General features: G+C 39.8%; 1 protein-coding gene across 2 annotated transcripts in view; it reads right to left on the reverse strand.

Moving 5' to 3' along the window:
• LOC126257794 (RNA helicase aquarius) overlaps window positions 1–17,747 on the reverse strand; it is a 368,203-nt gene that overhangs the window by 123,249 nt on the left and 227,207 nt on the right. The gene's annotated exons all lie outside the window — the stretch shown is intronic.

The following is a 17,747-nucleotide window of genomic DNA, read 5'->3' on the forward strand; positions in this document are numbered from 1 at the left end:
GGCTTAAAGCATGGCCAATGATCATGAATGGAATCAATTACCAGCTACTTGAAAAGAGAAAATAGCATCTGTGCAAGCTGCAGCAGCAAGGAAGAGGAGAGGGCAAAGTGAATATAAAATTCAACAATTAGGTAAATCATTCATGCTGCAGCCAAAGCATCTTATACTAATTTCTGCATTATTTAAAAGCTTTATAATATCAGATTGTTGATTGTGATACCTATTATGTGGATTTACATAAACTGAAAAATCATTTGTGGTACCTATAAACTGTAAAATCATTTGTGGTACCCATCTACATCTGTCACACTGCATTTTTTTACCCTAATTAACTTGTAATTCAATAGCAAAAATGGTTAACATGATGGATCATGAGGTGAAATCACCAAACAAAAACACGGAAAGTGGTCACGCAAGAATTAACAAATCCGCAGAAATCATCACCAACAGGATCACACAGTTTGATTAGAACTAAATAAAACTATTTTTTATCACCACCATAAAGAGGCATCAGGTTCCTGGAGGATAACAACAGAAAAAAAGGAAGACCAAGAGAAAAAGAAAAAGAGAAAGAGAAAAAGAAAGAGAGAGAGAGAGAGAGAGAGAGAATGTGCTTTAGAGAGAATTATCTCTGGCTAACGTTTCATCTTCCAATGCTAGAAACATCATCAGAGGCTATAACAGCACAGAAACGAGTTGCAATCTCAAACAAGTTTGTTTGTCTCCACCACCGGAAGACAAATGTTAGGCATAGTAATATGCCTTGGACCACGGCCTTATGTTCATAAACCATAAATCATCAAAAATGCAAATATTGGCCCTAAAAGCCTGTACTGTACGACTAATGAGCTTGAGGTTATTTCAGAGTATCATCATAAGATTCCAGGGAATAAAAGAGAGACTTTAGCAAAACCATGGTTTTAAAAAAGAAACTTCTATTTTATCATCTTACTTTCCTCACAAACACAATACACAGTAGTGTTATAAATTGAATTATTAAAGTTAATGCAACTCATTTAATAATTAAGTTGAAAGTAATTGGCTGATCAGCTACTTAACTATCATTTCTTTAAAACTGTATGATTCCTAGAAACTGACAATGGTGTATGATATGACCTAAATAAGCAGATTGCACAAAATTGTCAAAACTTCACACATAACAAATCACATTGTGCAATGATGTTGTCTTGATACTTATTACCACAGGCGTAAAAAATCTAATAATCGAAAGAGACAGGTATGTCCTGAACTGAAATTTGGTAATAATTCTGAGTTTATTAACTATTTTAAATCACATGAAAGTCTGTTTAAGGAGATTGTAAAGCAGGAAAAGAAATGACAAACACTAAATTCACTAAGAGGCACATAAATAAATCCAAAGCAGTATGGACAGTTGCCAAATTTGAAATTGGAATCAAACCTAGAAACAAATAAACTTCTAAAATAAGGATATATGACAAAATAATTGTAAATCCTGCTATAATATTAAAAATTTTAATGAATTCTCCATGACTGCATAAAATTTGATCATGTAAATTGCTATCATGATACTGTACTTTTATCTGGCTTAGGTCAGAGCAAGTCTAATTAAATACGTATGACAAAGTAACAAAAAATATATAGAAGTAACAATATTAAACCTAAAATTAAATATTCTGTGGTATTAGATGGAATGCCTGTCCAAGTTAGTACAGCAGCTTCCAATAAAATAGCACACCCACTGTACAAATTAATTAATCTGTCATTTGAAGAAGGTTACGTTCCAGATTTTCTGAAATATGCAGAAGTGAAACGACCACAATGCTCCAAAGAAAATATATGAATTTACTATCCAATTTGCCTTCTTCCCATGTTCTATAAAATACTAGCTTAGCACCTGCTGCTTCTTTCACCTAGACTGTATGGCCTGAAGAGATTTCTTTTGTTTTTATTTAATTGAATTTTTATGTTGTTTACAAACTGCAACAGCATCTAAGTTTTCATGCCAATTAAGGCCATATAAGCTTGTTCTTTTCCGAATGTACTTTTGACCAAAAAGTGATTCTGGTGGCTGGAGTCCAAAGTTTTTGTTAATCATGCCTTTTGTGTTCTTATGGATATATTTTCAGAGCAACTTTTGTGCCTTAACAAATATTTCTTTATATCTAAACAAGAAGTCAAATACCAATTTTCAGAAATAAAGATTTTTTTTTTGGGGGGGGGGGGGGGGGGGGGTAACAAAATATTTTCTTAAAAATTTTCAGCCCCTATTGTACTTCCTTAGGGGCTGAATCGCCAGAAACACTGAAACATATTTTTTTACTTCTAACTGAGAAATCAAATACCAATTGTCATAGATGTAGCCTTAAAAATTATTTAGTAGTTCTTTAGTAACTGTTTATTTACAAAAAGAACTTTCACCCTCTATTTTACGTCTTTAGTGACTGAATTTTCAAAAATGCCGAAACACATAATTTTTTTATTTGCTGAGTGAAAAATCAAATACCAGTTGTCACAGCTCTAGCTTCAAAATTCCCTTAATAGCAACATACTTTCAAAAAGCCTTTCATCCCCTATTTCATCCCCTTGGGAATGGGATTTTCGACAATCCTTTCTAAAATGATGCCTACAGTAATAAGATCCACACCTTCTCCAAATTTCAAGTTTCTATCCTCAGCAGTTCGGGGTGGGCAATGATGAGTCAGTAAGTCAGCAGGACCTTACCTTCTATATACAGGGATTTGAAAAGAGTTTTGCAATAAAAATTCAAAATTTTTGTACAAAATTTAACATACTCTCAAAAAAAATTTGTCTTCCAAGAAAGCAAAGTACAATTTTTGCCGCCAAGAAATGTGAATAAAGTTAGATCCTCTTGAGATATAGTACAGTCTCTGACGAAAAGCTAACAACACAACAAGAACCTTAATCTTAGAGAAAAAATTATCAGAATTATGCAGTGCAAGACCAAGAGCATCTTGTCAGTTACTATACTAAATATATAGAGTGTTCTCTTGATGTACTTATATGAAATAATTCTCTTCATAAATAATAATCCTGAGCTATCTCTTCCAAATAACCTCTGGCACAGGTCTGGAACTAGGAACACAGAAAGTTCAATTTTTGTGCAAACTCCACAATGTATGAGAAAGGAAATACACAGCAAGCTAAAAAAACAAAGAATTTCACTAGGTTGAAACTGGGACGACAAAAAGAAAATCATAGCGCACTCTAGTACAGAAATGCTATTGGTCTGTAGAGTATTATGACGCTCTCTTCATTTGAGCACACAAATTAAGATTCTGGAGTTACATGATAAAATTGTAGTCTATATAATGTATTACAGCTATCAGCTGACTTGTCTCCTGTACTCTAAATCAATGATTTCACTTGTCTGGTGTGAGACAAAAAAATTCTGATTCCGATAGGAAATTTAAATTTGACACTGATGTTCTAAGTTACTCCTAAGATCTAAAGAAACACTAGCATATTCCATGAATAGGAGTAATATTTGAGAGAATGGCCAAAATTGATTAACTATACAATGGGATGCAATAGAACTATAGAATGCTGAAGCTGGGACCCCAATTAACATGCATTAAACTACGATGAATATTTTTTGGGGTATTGCAGTGGATATCACATCACAGTTAGATGTTTGATTTGTTTCTTATTGACAATGCAGGGTACAACACTATCTAAACAAGATCCAAGTGGTTGGCCCATCACTTACTGAGAAAACATATGTGATCTAGCTGGATTCGACATATAGCTTCAAGGAATCTGCTTCAAGTTATTCTACTGATGGCTGCTTAATTGGTAATTTAAGGTATTGTCAGCACGAGTGGCTAGCATTGCTTGCTACCTATTGCCCTTCTCAGCAGGACAGGAATCCAATGTTTGCTTAGCTTGAGGCTTTCCTCTTTCTCATTATTATCATGGTTCTAGGTCTCTGAGGCTTCTCAAGACAAATGGATATGGTAATTATCTTCTACAGGCAGAGCTTTAGATCCAGAAATTTTATACGATATTTTGAATCATTCAATGCATGCGAATAATTTCTCCATCCATAATAAGAAAATAAGAGAAAAATCCCTTAAAAAGCTATTACCATTTTGTTTCTAGATAACTGTTTACACATACGTGTGAAAATTATTTCACAAAACTGACACATTAAATATTCTCAAATTAATACAATAACAAAGAATAGCATATTTCAGAATAATTTTGCTATTGTGTCCATGGCAGACATTTGGTGAAAGAAGGTTAGCCTGTGCTAATGAGGTACGATAAAACCAAATTCCTGGTAAGCTCTATCCAAAAACTTGGAATTTCTGTCACAAAACGGCACTGGACGTAATGATGGATCAATCGATATAATTATGCACAGGTTACTGCAGTCCCCCACAGCCTTACTAGCCAACTATCTGATGTTTACAGCAAGCTCTCCAGTGTATTTGTGATGATCCTGCACCAAGCGATTCTCTCCTGGGCTGTGATTTGGACTTTGTTGTTACCTACCATCAACATTTTGCTACCACATAGCCTTCTGTCCACCTAATGTGATATGTCTTCACTCACTGCTCAACTGATAGTTGTGTTTTCAGTGAAAGAATCAGCAGCAGCATAAGCATGTACCGACAGCATGGTTGACATTCAAGTGCTCCCCAGTTGAACTTACTTAACAGTGGTATCTTACACTACTGTGTGAGCTATTCAACAAACTTCCATTGCACTGTATCAGTTTACAGTACTGTACCAAAGTTTGGCCTCTCATATCTCAGGGACCAATGGTATGACAGATGTGAAACTTGGTATGTAGTAACCTAACAACAGTGCATTCTCAGGTATAAAGTTTCATTTGTGTACCATCTGCCAATATTGAATAAATTAAGTGCAAATTTAAAGATTTCATAAAAAAGTATATTCAGCACTTATTTTACAAATATCATTTTCTATTAAACCTTCAAAACTAGTCTCATTCGAAAAATTGTACTTTAAGTCTCCCGCTCCCCAAAACTAAGGATAAAATTTCTGACATGGGCTAGCAATGCTACATAAATTGAGGAAAATTAGCCAGAAAAATTGCGCTGGGAAAAAAATTTAATGTTCGCTTCTTATATCTCATTGATTAAAAGCATGATGAACATGAAACTTTTGACAACAGCAGCTTAGTAACATAAGGTTTTCCAATATAAAATACAATTAATGTACTGCTTTATGAATTTCTACAAAATCAGTTCAAACTCAATTTTCAAAAAAATTAAAAAAGTAGATCACATTCAAATTGCTTTTAAAAATCTATCTTCCATGATTGATTTCAACTAATCACAGCTGGAAAGAGGATGTTTTCAAGTATTCAGGAAATCATGTTTGTCTCCCAATGTGTGCTAACAATGCCTGAAAATGATGGACAACTTAGAGGGAATGTACTATGGCAAAAGGGTACATTGCAGCAATCTGTTGCCCATCTTTTCTTGAAGGTGCTTTTTATTTTTAAACTGACAAATAATATCTCAGTATAATGCGTTGATCTGTGGTGACATTGTCACTACCTGCTCAAGAATGTGAATCAGTGGCACCCCATCACTATGGGTGTCACACCCGATAGTTGTGCGATGCCAGCCCTGGGTGGGTTTCTTCATACAGGTTCACAAGCCTGTAATTTGGTTTCTTAATTTAGGTTCCAAGGCCTAGTGGTGATACCTGTCTGCTTCCAAGATTTTTGCTAAGTACCTTATGTCAAAGTCTCAAAATATAGGAGTATATCACGTAAACAGCAAGCAAAAAGTAATATCAATTTTGATTTTAAACTTATTGACATTGCAGTTTAGATCTTTTGAAATTTTTGAGCCACTTTCTGCTCTCCATTTTCAGCAGATTGATACTGTCAGTCAGATGATGATACTGAAGGAATAGAGACTGTAGAAATGAGGTGTTGTTCTGTTACCCAACAAGCAACCTGTCTTTCGATCCAATAAAATCAATCAGCCAGCCTTTGAGGATGAATAAATTTCATCAGTGAATCATTTTGTTCTGTTGATATGTAATAATATTGCAATGGTGAGAAGTCTAAAATCAAAATCGATATTACTTTTTGCTTGCCACCCATCTGACATACTCCTACACATTTGCAAATCGGAGATAAGGTACTTAGCAAATGATCTATTTACGTAATTTCTACAATAATCAAGTTTGAACTGGTTTTGTATAAATTCAGAAAGTGGAACATGAATGATATTTCTTATTAGAAAATCTTATGTTACTAAGTTGTTCTGTCCAAAGTTTCATGTTTATCATGCCTTTAATCACTGAGATATAAGAACCCAAAGTGAGATTTTTATTTTCAGCATGATTTTTCCAGCTAGTTTGCCTGAATTCCTGTAGCATTGTTAGCCCATGTTTCACAAAAATTGTCATCTTTTCGGCGAATCTGCAGGTTACTGAATAACAGTAAGTGAATGAAATTCTGTATTCCACATTTTTACGATACCAAGCTAAGCTACTTGTGCAGCTTGCATTTACTCTGCAAGATATAAGAATTCAAAGTTTAGATTTTTTTTTTTCATACCATGATTTTGTGCCAAAATTTGATCCAAATTATTTAGCATTGTTAACTTGAAATGATAATCAAATACACTTTTTTGGCAGTTAAAACTACAATCTTTCTAATGAACACAGTTTGAAAAGTTTAACAGAACACAGGTTTTGGCAAAAAAAAGTTTGAAAGTACTGCTTTATTGACATTTCTGCAAAATCATCAACTGTGCATTTAATTTATTCATTGTTGGCAAGTAGTACATATACAAAACTTTATATCTGAGTAGCTTGTGTTGTTAGGTTACTAAATGTCAAGTTTCGCATTTGTCATATCTTTAGACCCTTAGATAAAAGAAGCCTAGGTTTGATGCATTTTGAAGTTTATTACATTCTTCCATCCTATGAAATCATAAACTTTAGAAAAATTATGTCATTGTGTCTGACTACTGCATTTGATCATACTTCGCTGAAATATAGGTAGTGCCTAACAATATTAACAAGCTGTTGCATTTATGACATGTGTAAGTTAATTCCTGAAAAGTAGCAATTACAATTTTAATTCGTTTTTTTACTATGTCATTTTAAAAGTATTTTAATAACCAGTGTGAATTTTAGATATGTGTGTTCACATTTATAAAAGTGTGAATCTTTAGCACATTTTGTTGACATAAATGATTTTAGTATTTGTGGTTTTGCTAAGATATGATGGTTTTACAATATTTAAAATTTGTTACATCTATGAATACATGAAAGTACTTACATGTAACAAGTATGTATTCTGTAAATACCTTACTTTCCACATACTGTATCTTAGAACCACAGATATAAGACAAATCATGTCATTATGTCTGACTTGTATGTTTAATCCAGATTTATTTGCAATACATGTTTATTTTAATGGTATTTTTCATATCCCTGTCAGCGGACATTGCAATAGACGCAGATGAGCTGGCATTAGTAGTGCCATGAAGTAGTGTGGAAACCTACAATGGAGGGCACATCAGCACTGATGGAGGTGTTTACCTGCAGGCAGCAGCAGTAAACCAAACAGGCCAGTGCTTACATCGAAGACAACTACTGCTAACTTCACCTTGTGCATCATGCTGAATGTTATTGCCAAGTGCTCAGTCAACAGCTGCCCGCACCAGCCGCATGCTGAATTATGCCTGTGCACATTTCTATGAGGGTTCAAACTTTCTGCTTCCCGCAGATTAACTCATATGGCAAGTTTTCATTTCCCCCCACAGGGGTCTGTTTTCTGATTATTACTCAGCTACCGTCAGCTCATGAATTACCCGTGCTGACAGTCCAGTGTAGGAGCACTGTAACGACAGTGCAGATCCTAAAACGGCGAACAGGATGGGATGCTCTTACGCGTGTCACAATCCTATTTTTTGTTTCCCTTTTCCCAGAGTTAATTTTGGCCACCATGGGCTGGCAGTTCTGCAGTGCTCACAGGAACAGTTTTGCCTACAAGGGAACAGCAGCAGGAGCAGATGCAGGTGCTGATGAACCAGGATGGGGAGCTGCTTCATGCCAACGTTGTACCAGGCACCCGTTGTGCAATTTTCTTTTCCACCCTCAATGCTGTTTGCCTGTTTCATTGAGTTTACAGAAAGATGGGAGAATTGCTTGCACTACTTCTCGCTGCACTGCTGTCAGGCCTATCACTGATCCAGTTGATGAGGTCGCCTTGTTGTCCAGCAGCACAGGTTTATAAGAACTGTTCAAAATTTGAAGCTCTCCACTGACCCCACAAAACTCCCCTCCGATGAGCTTTATCAATTGCTGATGCAGTGCTTTGGACACTAAACCCAAGTGGTGTTGGCATATTTGCAGTTTAACCAGCATCACAAGCATCCTACACAGTCACTGTGGCCTCGATTGCTGGCCAACAGGGTCTCTCGTGCAATGTTAATTTAAGTGTTCTTACACAGATTTACTAGTTCGGCACGTGATTCTCCAGTTAGCGCCTGATCCAGAGGTTCAGACAGGGGCATTGACCTTTTCAGACCCTTCTTTAGCCGACACTGCCCACATCGCAGAATTGCATGTGGTGATTGCTGCAGCAAGGGCTGCCCTTTCTGATAACTGTCAGGTGACTCAAACAGGTGTGCATGGTAAACAGCTCCCAATCACCTGCGAGGTACCCCAGGCAGCCTCATATTCTGCCACGTCATAATGTGTCAATGATTCCAGCACAATGGCATCACAGCGCTGCCAGTCTTTGCTGCACCAAGCTTGGCAGGTTCATACTGGTCGGAGCATCATAATTCCTGCTTGCAGCTATTTTCAGGTCCTCGGCATCATTCTCCTTCCATTCACCGGGTGAGCCAGCAGTCCTGTCCCAATTGTCATTTGTTGCATGTTTGTCGAGAATGCCCACATGTGGAAACCATGTGTGGGGTATGCAATAGGAGGCCATTCATCAACTGTTTGTGACAATTGGCAAGCTGCACATCAGTCTTCGGACGCCCTGTGTTTTTGCTGGAATGTGGGGCCATCCCTGTCACATCGTGTGGCTTGCCCAAGCATATTTTACTGATGTTTGTGGGGGGCACGAGGGTGAGGAATCAAATTTCAAGTTGACAAGGGAGCGATGGTCAGGCTTATTAATTTGGATAAGTATGGGTTCTTGGGGTGCGTGAAGGTACACCAGCCACTACACCAGGTTGTGTCTTATAGTGAACAGTGCATTCCTTTGCAGGGGCAATTCTCCACCTCCAAGTATTATAAGCATAAGTAACAGCAACTTTCATTGTTAGTAGTCAATTCACCAATGGCGCAAAATATTTTTGGGCTGGATGCCTTTTCTGTTTCCTGCTTGTAGATTGTCATAGAAGGGCATTTAGTGTCTCAATTAATTAATTTTCACAATTTCCTTGCTGTGGTCATATGGACCACTGCTTGAGAATACTTTGTGCTAGGTTGAAAATCTTGAGGCACATGTTTCTCTCAAGCTGTTGGTGGTACCTAAATTTTGTCACCCCCTCCCCATTCCTTTTGCTATGTGCAACAAAGTAAAGGCCGAGCTGCAGTACTGGCAGGATCAAGGCATTGTTTCTCCCATTCTGTTGAGTCAATGGGCCACCACCCATCTGGTGGTGATTCAGAAGCCTGACATTGTCCTTTGCATTTGTAGTGGTTTTAAACAGAGGGTCAACACGCAATGTGTCATAGATTCATATCCAATTCCATCACTGGAGGAGTTGTTGGTGAAGATGTCAGGCAACCAGAATTTTCTATGCATTGACTTACTCGAAAGCTACCTGCTGTTGACGTTGGACACAGTCTCTCGAACTTTCTTGGTCATCAACACCCCTTTGAGCCTTACTAGTTTAATCACTTGCCTTTCAGAATCTTGTCTGCACCAGGATGTTGTCAGCACTATTTGGAGCAGTTGATACAGGGCATTGTCTGTTGTGTCAATCAACTTGATGACAATTGAGTCATGGGCCCGACAGGAGAGAACCATTTAGAAAACCTTCAGGTAGTTTTCCAATGCTTCCTGGAGAGTGGCCTCCATTGAAAACTGAAAAACTGCATTTTTTCCCTCCCCAAAGTTGCACTATTTTGGAAAATGTGCTTAGCAAAGATGGCCTCGCCCTGACAAGTGACTACATCAAAGCTATTGTCAAGCTGCTGGAGCCCCAGAACATGAAGGAGCTCCAGTCTCCTTAAGGGTTGTTGTTGTTGTGGTCTTCAGTCCTGAGACTGGTTTGATGCAGCTCTCCATGCTACTCTATCCTGTGCAAGCTTCTTCATCTCCCAGTACCTACTGCAACCTACATCCTTCTGAATCTGCTTAGTGTATTGATCTCTTGGTCTCCCTCTACGATTTTTACCCTCCACGCTGCCCTCCAATGCTAAAGTTGTGATCCCTTGATGCCTCAAAACATGTCCTACCAACCGATCCCTTCTTTTAGTCAAGTTGTGCCACAAACTTCTCTTCTCCCCAATCCTATTCAATACCTCCTCATTAGTTACGTGATCTATCCACCTTATCTTCAGAATTCTTCTGTAGCACCACATTTCGAAAGCTTCTATTCTCTTCTTGTCCAAACTAGTTATCGTCCATGTCTCACTTCCATACATGGCTACACTCCATACAAATACTTTCAGAAACGACTTCCTGACACCTAAATCTATACTCGATGTTAACAAATTTCTCTTCTTGAGAAACGCTTTCCTTGCCATTGCCAGTCTACATTTTATATCCTCTCTACTTCGACCATCATCGGTTATTTTACTCCCTAAATAGCAAAACTCCTTTACTACTTTAAGTGTCTCATTTCCTAATCTAATTCCCTCAGCATCACCCGACTTAATTTGACTACATTCCATTATCCTCGTTTTGCTTTTGTTGATGTTCATCTTATATCCTCCTTTCAAGACATTGTCCATTCCGTTCAACTGCTCTTCCAAGTCCTTTGCTGTCTCTGCCAGAATTACAATGTCATCGGCGAACCTCAAAGTTTTTACTTCTTCTCCATGAATTTTAATACCTACTCCGAACTTTTCTTTTGTTTCCTTTACTGCTTGCTCAATATACAGATTGAATAACATCGGGGAGAGGCTACAACCCTGTCTCACTCCTTTCCCAACCACTGCTTCCCTTTCATGCCCCTCGACTCTTATAACTGCCATCTGGTTTCTGTACAAATTGTAAATAGCCTTTCGCTCCCTGTATTTTACCCCTGCCACCTTCAGAATTTGAAAGAGAGTATTCCAGTCAACATTGTCAAAAGCTTTCTCTAAGTCTACAAATGCTAGAAACGTAGGTTTGCCTTTTCTTAATCTTTCTTCCAAGATAAGTCGTAAGGTCAGTATTGCCTCACGTGTTCCACCATTTCTAAGGAATCCAAACTGATCTTCCCCGAGGTCGGCTTCTACCAGTTTTTCCATTCGTCTGTAAAGAATTCGCGTTAGTATTTTGCAGCTGTGACTTATTAAACTGATAGTTCGGTAATTTTCACATCTGTCAACACCTGCTTTCTTTGGGATTGGAATTATTATATTCTTCTTGAAGTCTGAGGGTATTTCACCTGTCTCATACATCGTGCTCACTAGATGGTAGAGTTTTGTCATGACTGGCTCTCCCGAGGCCATCAGTAGTTCTAGTGGAATGTTGTCTACTCCCGGGGCCTTGTTTCGACTCAGGTCTTTCAGTGCTCTGTCAAACTCTTCACGCAGTATCTTATCTCCCATTTCGTCTTCATCTACATCCTCTTCCATTTCCATAATATTGTCCTCGAGTACATCTCCCTTGTATAAACCCTCTATATACTCCTTCCACCTTTCTGCCTTCCCTTCTTTGCTTAGAACTGGGTTGCCATCTGAGCTCTTGATATTCATACAAGTGGTTCTCTTCTCTCCAAAGGTCTCTTTAATTTTCCTGTAGGCAGTATCTATCTTACCCCTAGTGAGACAAGCCTCTACATCCTTACATTTGTCCTCTAGCCATCCCTGCTTAGCCATTTTGCACTTCCTGTCGATTTCATTTTTGAGACGTTTGTATTCCTTTTTGCCTGCTTCATTTACTGCATTTTTATATTTTCTCCTTTCATCAATTAAATTCAATATTTCTTCTGTTACCCAAGGATTTCTATTAGCCTTCGTCTTTTTACCTACTTGATCGTCTGCTGCCTTCACCACTTCATCCCTCAGAGCTACCCATTCTTCTTCTACTGTATTTCTTTCCCCCATTCCTGTCAATTGTCCCCTTATGCTCTCCCTGAAACTCTCTACAACCTCTGGTTCTTTCAGTTTATCCAGGTCCCATCTCCTTAAATTCCCACCTTTTTGCAGTTTCTTCAGTTTCAATCTGCAGTTCATAAACAATAGATTGTGGTCAGAATCCACATCTGCCCCAGGAAATGTCTTACAATTTAAAACCTGGTTCCTAAATCTCTGTCTTACCATTATATAATCTATCTGAAACCTGTCAGTATCTCCTGGCTTCTTCCATGCATACAGCCTCCTTTCATGATTCTTGAACCAAGTGTTAGCTATGATTAAGTTATGCTCTGTGCAAAATTCTACAAGGCGGCTTCCTCTTTCATTTCTTCCCCCCAATCCATATTCACCTACTATGTTTCCTTCTCTCCCTTTTCCTACTGACGAATTCCAGTCACCCATGACTATTAAATTTTCGTCTCCCTTCACTACCTGAATAATTTCTTTTATCTCGTCATACATTTCATCTATTTCTTCATCATCTGCAGAGCTAGTTGGCATATAAACTTGTACTACTGTAGTAGGCATGGGCTTTGTGTCTATCTTGGCCACAATAATGCGTTCACTATGCTGTTTGTAGTAGCTAACCCGCACTCCTATTTTTTTATTCATTATTAAACCTACTCCTGCATTATCTCTATTTGATTTTGTATTTATAACCCTGTATTCACCTGACCAAAAGTCTTGTTCCCCCTGCCACCGAACTTCACTAATTCCCACTATATCTAACTTTAACCTATCCATTTCCCTTTTCAAATTTTCTAACCTACCTGCCCGATTAAGTGATCTGACATTCCACGTTCCGATCCGTAGAACGCCAGTTTTCTTTCTCCTGATAACGACGTCCTCTTGAGCAGTCCCCGCCCGGAGATCCGAATGGGGGACTATTTTACCTCCGGAATATTTTACCCAAGAGGACGCCATCATCATTTAATCATACAGTAGAGCTGCATGTCCTCGGGAAAAATTACGGCTGTAGTTTCCCCTTGCTTTCAGCCGTTCGCAGTACCAGCACAGCAAGGCCGTTTTGGTTAATGTTACAAGGCCAGATCAGTCAATCATCCAGACTGTTGCCCCTGCAACTACTGAAAAGGCTGCTGCCCCTCTTCAGGAACCACATGTTTGTCTGGCCTCTCAACAGATACCCCTCCGTTGTGGTTGCACCTACGGTACGGCCATCTGTATCGCTGAGGCACGCAAGCCTCCCCACCAACGGCAAGGTCCATGGTTCATGGGGGGGCCTTAAGGGTAAGATTTCATGGGTAAGATTTCATATTATTCTCAGTTCATTCCCTGGGCCACACACATCTGCCATCATCTTAACTGACTCTGCCAGTTTGGCATACAGCCTATCTGGTCTGCAGATTGTAGACAGGTGTGTTTGTACTCGGCCTCCTGTCTGGTTTCTTTTACACCTGGTAAACCACTATCCCTGGCAAGTGACCTGTCCCAGTTTGGCACTGATACACTCCTATCCTACTAGAACATGGGTGGCACTGAACAGCCTACGCATCAAAGAGGCTTTCTGAGGCACAGCGTAATTATTCCCAATTAGGAAAGGAGGTGTTAGCTACTATTTTGAGGGTTAAAAAGTTTTACGTTTTCTTTTATCGAGTGAGATTCCTCCTCACCATCGGCCACAAACTGCTGGTTTTCTTATTTGCCCCTCATTATAAGCTGTCTGATACGAATGCCTGCCAATTGCAGAAATGGTTCCTCTTTCTCATTAACTATTGCTATGACTTTCATTACTGGTCCACCATCCAGCATGCCAATGCTGATGAGCTATTGTGGCTACTGGAGCGACTCAGTCCAGAGTTCAATCAGAAGGAGGCTCTCGTGTTCACATTGGATGATGGCCTGCAGCAAACCTTGTTGGATTTTCCATTGACAGTGTGAGAGGTCACAACTACCATGGCTGCTGAGCCACTTTTCCGGCATATTGGTTCAGCAGTCCAGATGCGTTGGCCAGAGTCTCTCTTAAGTTAGATATCTAGCATGGCATATGTTTTTTCTCTTATGTGATCAACACAATGATGTGCATCCAGGAGTTCTCCATGCTTTCCATGGAGGAGAAATGCTGTCAAGTAGTGCTCCACCCAGCATTGCACTCTTGCATACTCCAATTGGTGCATGCATCACAATGGGATGCAACCTGTATGACAGCATTGGCCGACATTCATGTCTACTGGCCTAACATCAAACGTCTGGTGTGGGCTGGCAGGGTTTGCGTATCGAATTAGGCTGCACTAGTTTTCTCTTTGGCCAGTCCTGAAGCGCCCTAGGGACAAGGTGCACGTCAATTTCGCAGATGTATTTTTGGGCAACATGTAGTTATTGCTGGCTGACGCAGTGTCCAATTTCCCATAGGTAGCCAAGTTGTTCTCCACATTGTTGACTACCACTGTTCGTGTGTAGTCAGTTTCCCATTGAGGGATCCCCCAGGACCCCTATGTCAATAACGGGAGGCAGTTTGTGTCGCAGGAGTTGGAAGACTTTTGGATTCATAATGGCATCCAGCATATGGCTACCACTCCATTTCACCTGGGTTCTAACATGGAGGTGGAGCACTTCATGTGTCCATTCAAAATCCAAATGAAGCAGTCAGTGCCTAATTCTTCCTGCAACAATGTGTTGTCATGTGTTCTGATTGTGTACCAGGTGAAACCAGTCAACTGGTGCAGTCCAAAACAACGTCTGCAGGGCAACTGCCACAGGGTCACCGCAGCCCGCCGAGTTTTCTAGCTGGGGTCACCATTTGGGCCTAGCCCCTTGGCCACCAGCAGGGATGCCTGCTGGATGTTTTAGCACGCCACAAAGGTTTACGGTTCCTTGTGGTGGATGTTGGAGGGGAGCAGCTGACATGTCATGAAAATCAGTTGTACCTGTGCACTGTTGGGACATCACTGCCACAGCATTCTAATTTGCCGGGGTGGGGAAGGGGTGCAGAGTTGGTCGTGACATTGTTTTGGGTGTTGGCTATCACTTGCGGCGGCGTGTTTCCCTGCTGCTGCCCTCTCCGCTGTCCTACCATCACTTGTAGCCTTGGCCCCCATCGAGGCTCACACTTGCACCTGCTGATATGGAGGCCATGGATTCTGACCCACCCACCCACCCTCCTCCTCCTCCTCCTCCTACTCCATGTCCTCCCTCCCTCGCCGATGGAGGTGGCCTCAACTCCACTGCTGCCGGTGGAACCCTGGCAGCCTTGGTTTCCACGTCCTTCCGCCGGAACCAATGGGCTTGGCATTGCCACTTCCAGTGGTTGATTCCCGGGCAGGGTCTTCAGCAGCCTCTCTGGCTCTGCGCTGGAGTTCACAGCCCAAGCCTTGGCATTTTCAACCGTATGTGGCCTTCTGAATGGAGAGGGATATATTATCCCCACCAGCAGACATTGGATTGAGGAAGATGAGCTGGCCTGGGTAGTGCCACAAAATAGCGCAGAAATCTACCGTGGATGGTACATTGAACATGTGGTACGGGTGGACCTGCTGACAGAGGTGTTTAGCTGCAGATGGCAGCAAACCAAGCAGGCCAGAGGTTATGCTGAGTTCAACTACCATGGTTCTCACCTTCAGCATTGTGCTGAATGTTAATTCTGAGTGTTCTGTCCACACCAGCCACAAGCTGAGTTACTGCTGTGCACATTTCTAAGAGGGTTAAGGCATTCTGCTTCCCACAGATCGACTCGCATGGCAAGTTTTTGTTTCACTCATGGGGTTCTGTTCCCTTGTTATTACTGGGGCACTGTTGGCCTGCATAGTACCTGCATAAACAGCGTTGTTGTGATACCAGTGCAGATACTAAAGTATTAATAACCTGTTGTAAAAATGACATATGTGAATGAACACACACAAAAGTAGTAGCCTAGTTAAAATTTCAACTTGTAATTTTACTACAGCATTTTAAATTTAGTTTAGTAATAGGTTCTCAGTCTTAGAGTTTTGTGTGCTATTGCCTGCAAGCAGCAGATAGGTACCCCAGTTTAATGATTATGGGTTTGTGTGCTGCCCCCCTCCCCTTCTCGCTTTTTTAAAGCTTAATGTGGTAGTTTTCCACCAAACTATATACCGTACTTCACAGACTATAAGACACACTTTTCCTTCAAAAAATTGCCTCCAACATTCAGGGGCATCTTACTCTGAATGTCCATTGTTAGATTTAAAATTCCAGCCAGTCTTACAGGTGGCACTATATCTGATGCTGTGGGAAACCTATTTCTATCTGGCAACACTGAATTCAATTGGCAGCAGCAGTGCACCGATGTGACAAACATGAATTGTGGAGGTTCACAAGCTTGCAAACATTGTCTTCCTCCTGCCCCACCATCACAAACCCAGAACACTGTCTAGCCCATGATGCGTCTTTGCAGTCTACAGTGCCAGTGAACTTGAACTGAAAGTGATTTGTGTTATCAGTAACAATACAACATTTTTGTTAGTAGCTAGTTTTGTAATAAAAAATAAAAAGTATTCATATGGTGCTGGCCTTAAATTGAAAGTAATAGCATATCCAGAACAACATAGAGACAGGGCAGTTGAGAGGCATTTTGGTCCTCCAACAACAGAAAAAAATCATTCACGATTGCCAGACAAGTAAAGAAGAGCTCACAAAAATTAGGAAGACTAAAGCAAATAGAGGACTGAATGCAAAATGTCCAAAACTAGAAGACGAAGTATGATTCATGGACACTGTCAAAATGGCATTGGAATTAATACAAAAATGTAAGCTAGCATAATAGTGGAATTTAACAGACTAAAAGAGTGGAGTTGGTTGGTGCTGCAGGTTCATGAACCAAAACCAAAATATCTCAGACAATGCCACAAGAGTACGAAGAGAAAATATCTAATTTTCCATTACCTTATTACTCCACATTGAAAGAAAGTCAGTGTGGAACTAAGCTAAATAGCAAATATGGGCAAAACTCCTCTGATATTTGATATGTCGAATAACAGTACTGTTCACAACTGCAACCTCTTGATGTCTTGATAAATAAACCACTTAAAGAGTTTATAAGAGAGAGAAATGGAACAAATGGATGATGGATGAAATGCAGCATGAATTCATGCTGAAGGGAGCTTTAAGACAACCTACAATCAAACAAGTGTGTCAATGGATAAAACAGCCATGGTCTAGAGTGAGAGAAGACATTATTGTTCAATCTTTCAAGAAGTGCTGCATAAGTAATGCTCTTGATGGCAGAAAAGACCATCTTATACATGAAGAGCACAACAATGATGATGATGATGATGATGATGATGATGATGAAGAAGAAGAAGAAGAAGAAGAAGAAGAAGAAAGCTCAGATGACGATATCCAGGGATTTTAAAGGTCAGTTTGTTTTTATAAACTAAGAATTTTTTGTCTGTTTTTGCAATGTAATAATAAAAATTGTAAAAATGTTATTAAAAAACTGCTTAAAAATTAAGGTGCATCTTACAGTCCTTAGCGTCTTATAGTCTGTAAAACATGGTATCAATAGTGCTCCAATTCAC

This window comes from Schistocerca nitens, chromosome 1 (genome assembly GCF_023898315.1).
Source record: "Schistocerca nitens isolate TAMUIC-IGC-003100 chromosome 1, iqSchNite1.1, whole genome shotgun sequence".
Taxonomy (NCBI): Eukaryota; Metazoa; Arthropoda; class Insecta; order Orthoptera; family Acrididae; genus Schistocerca; species Schistocerca nitens.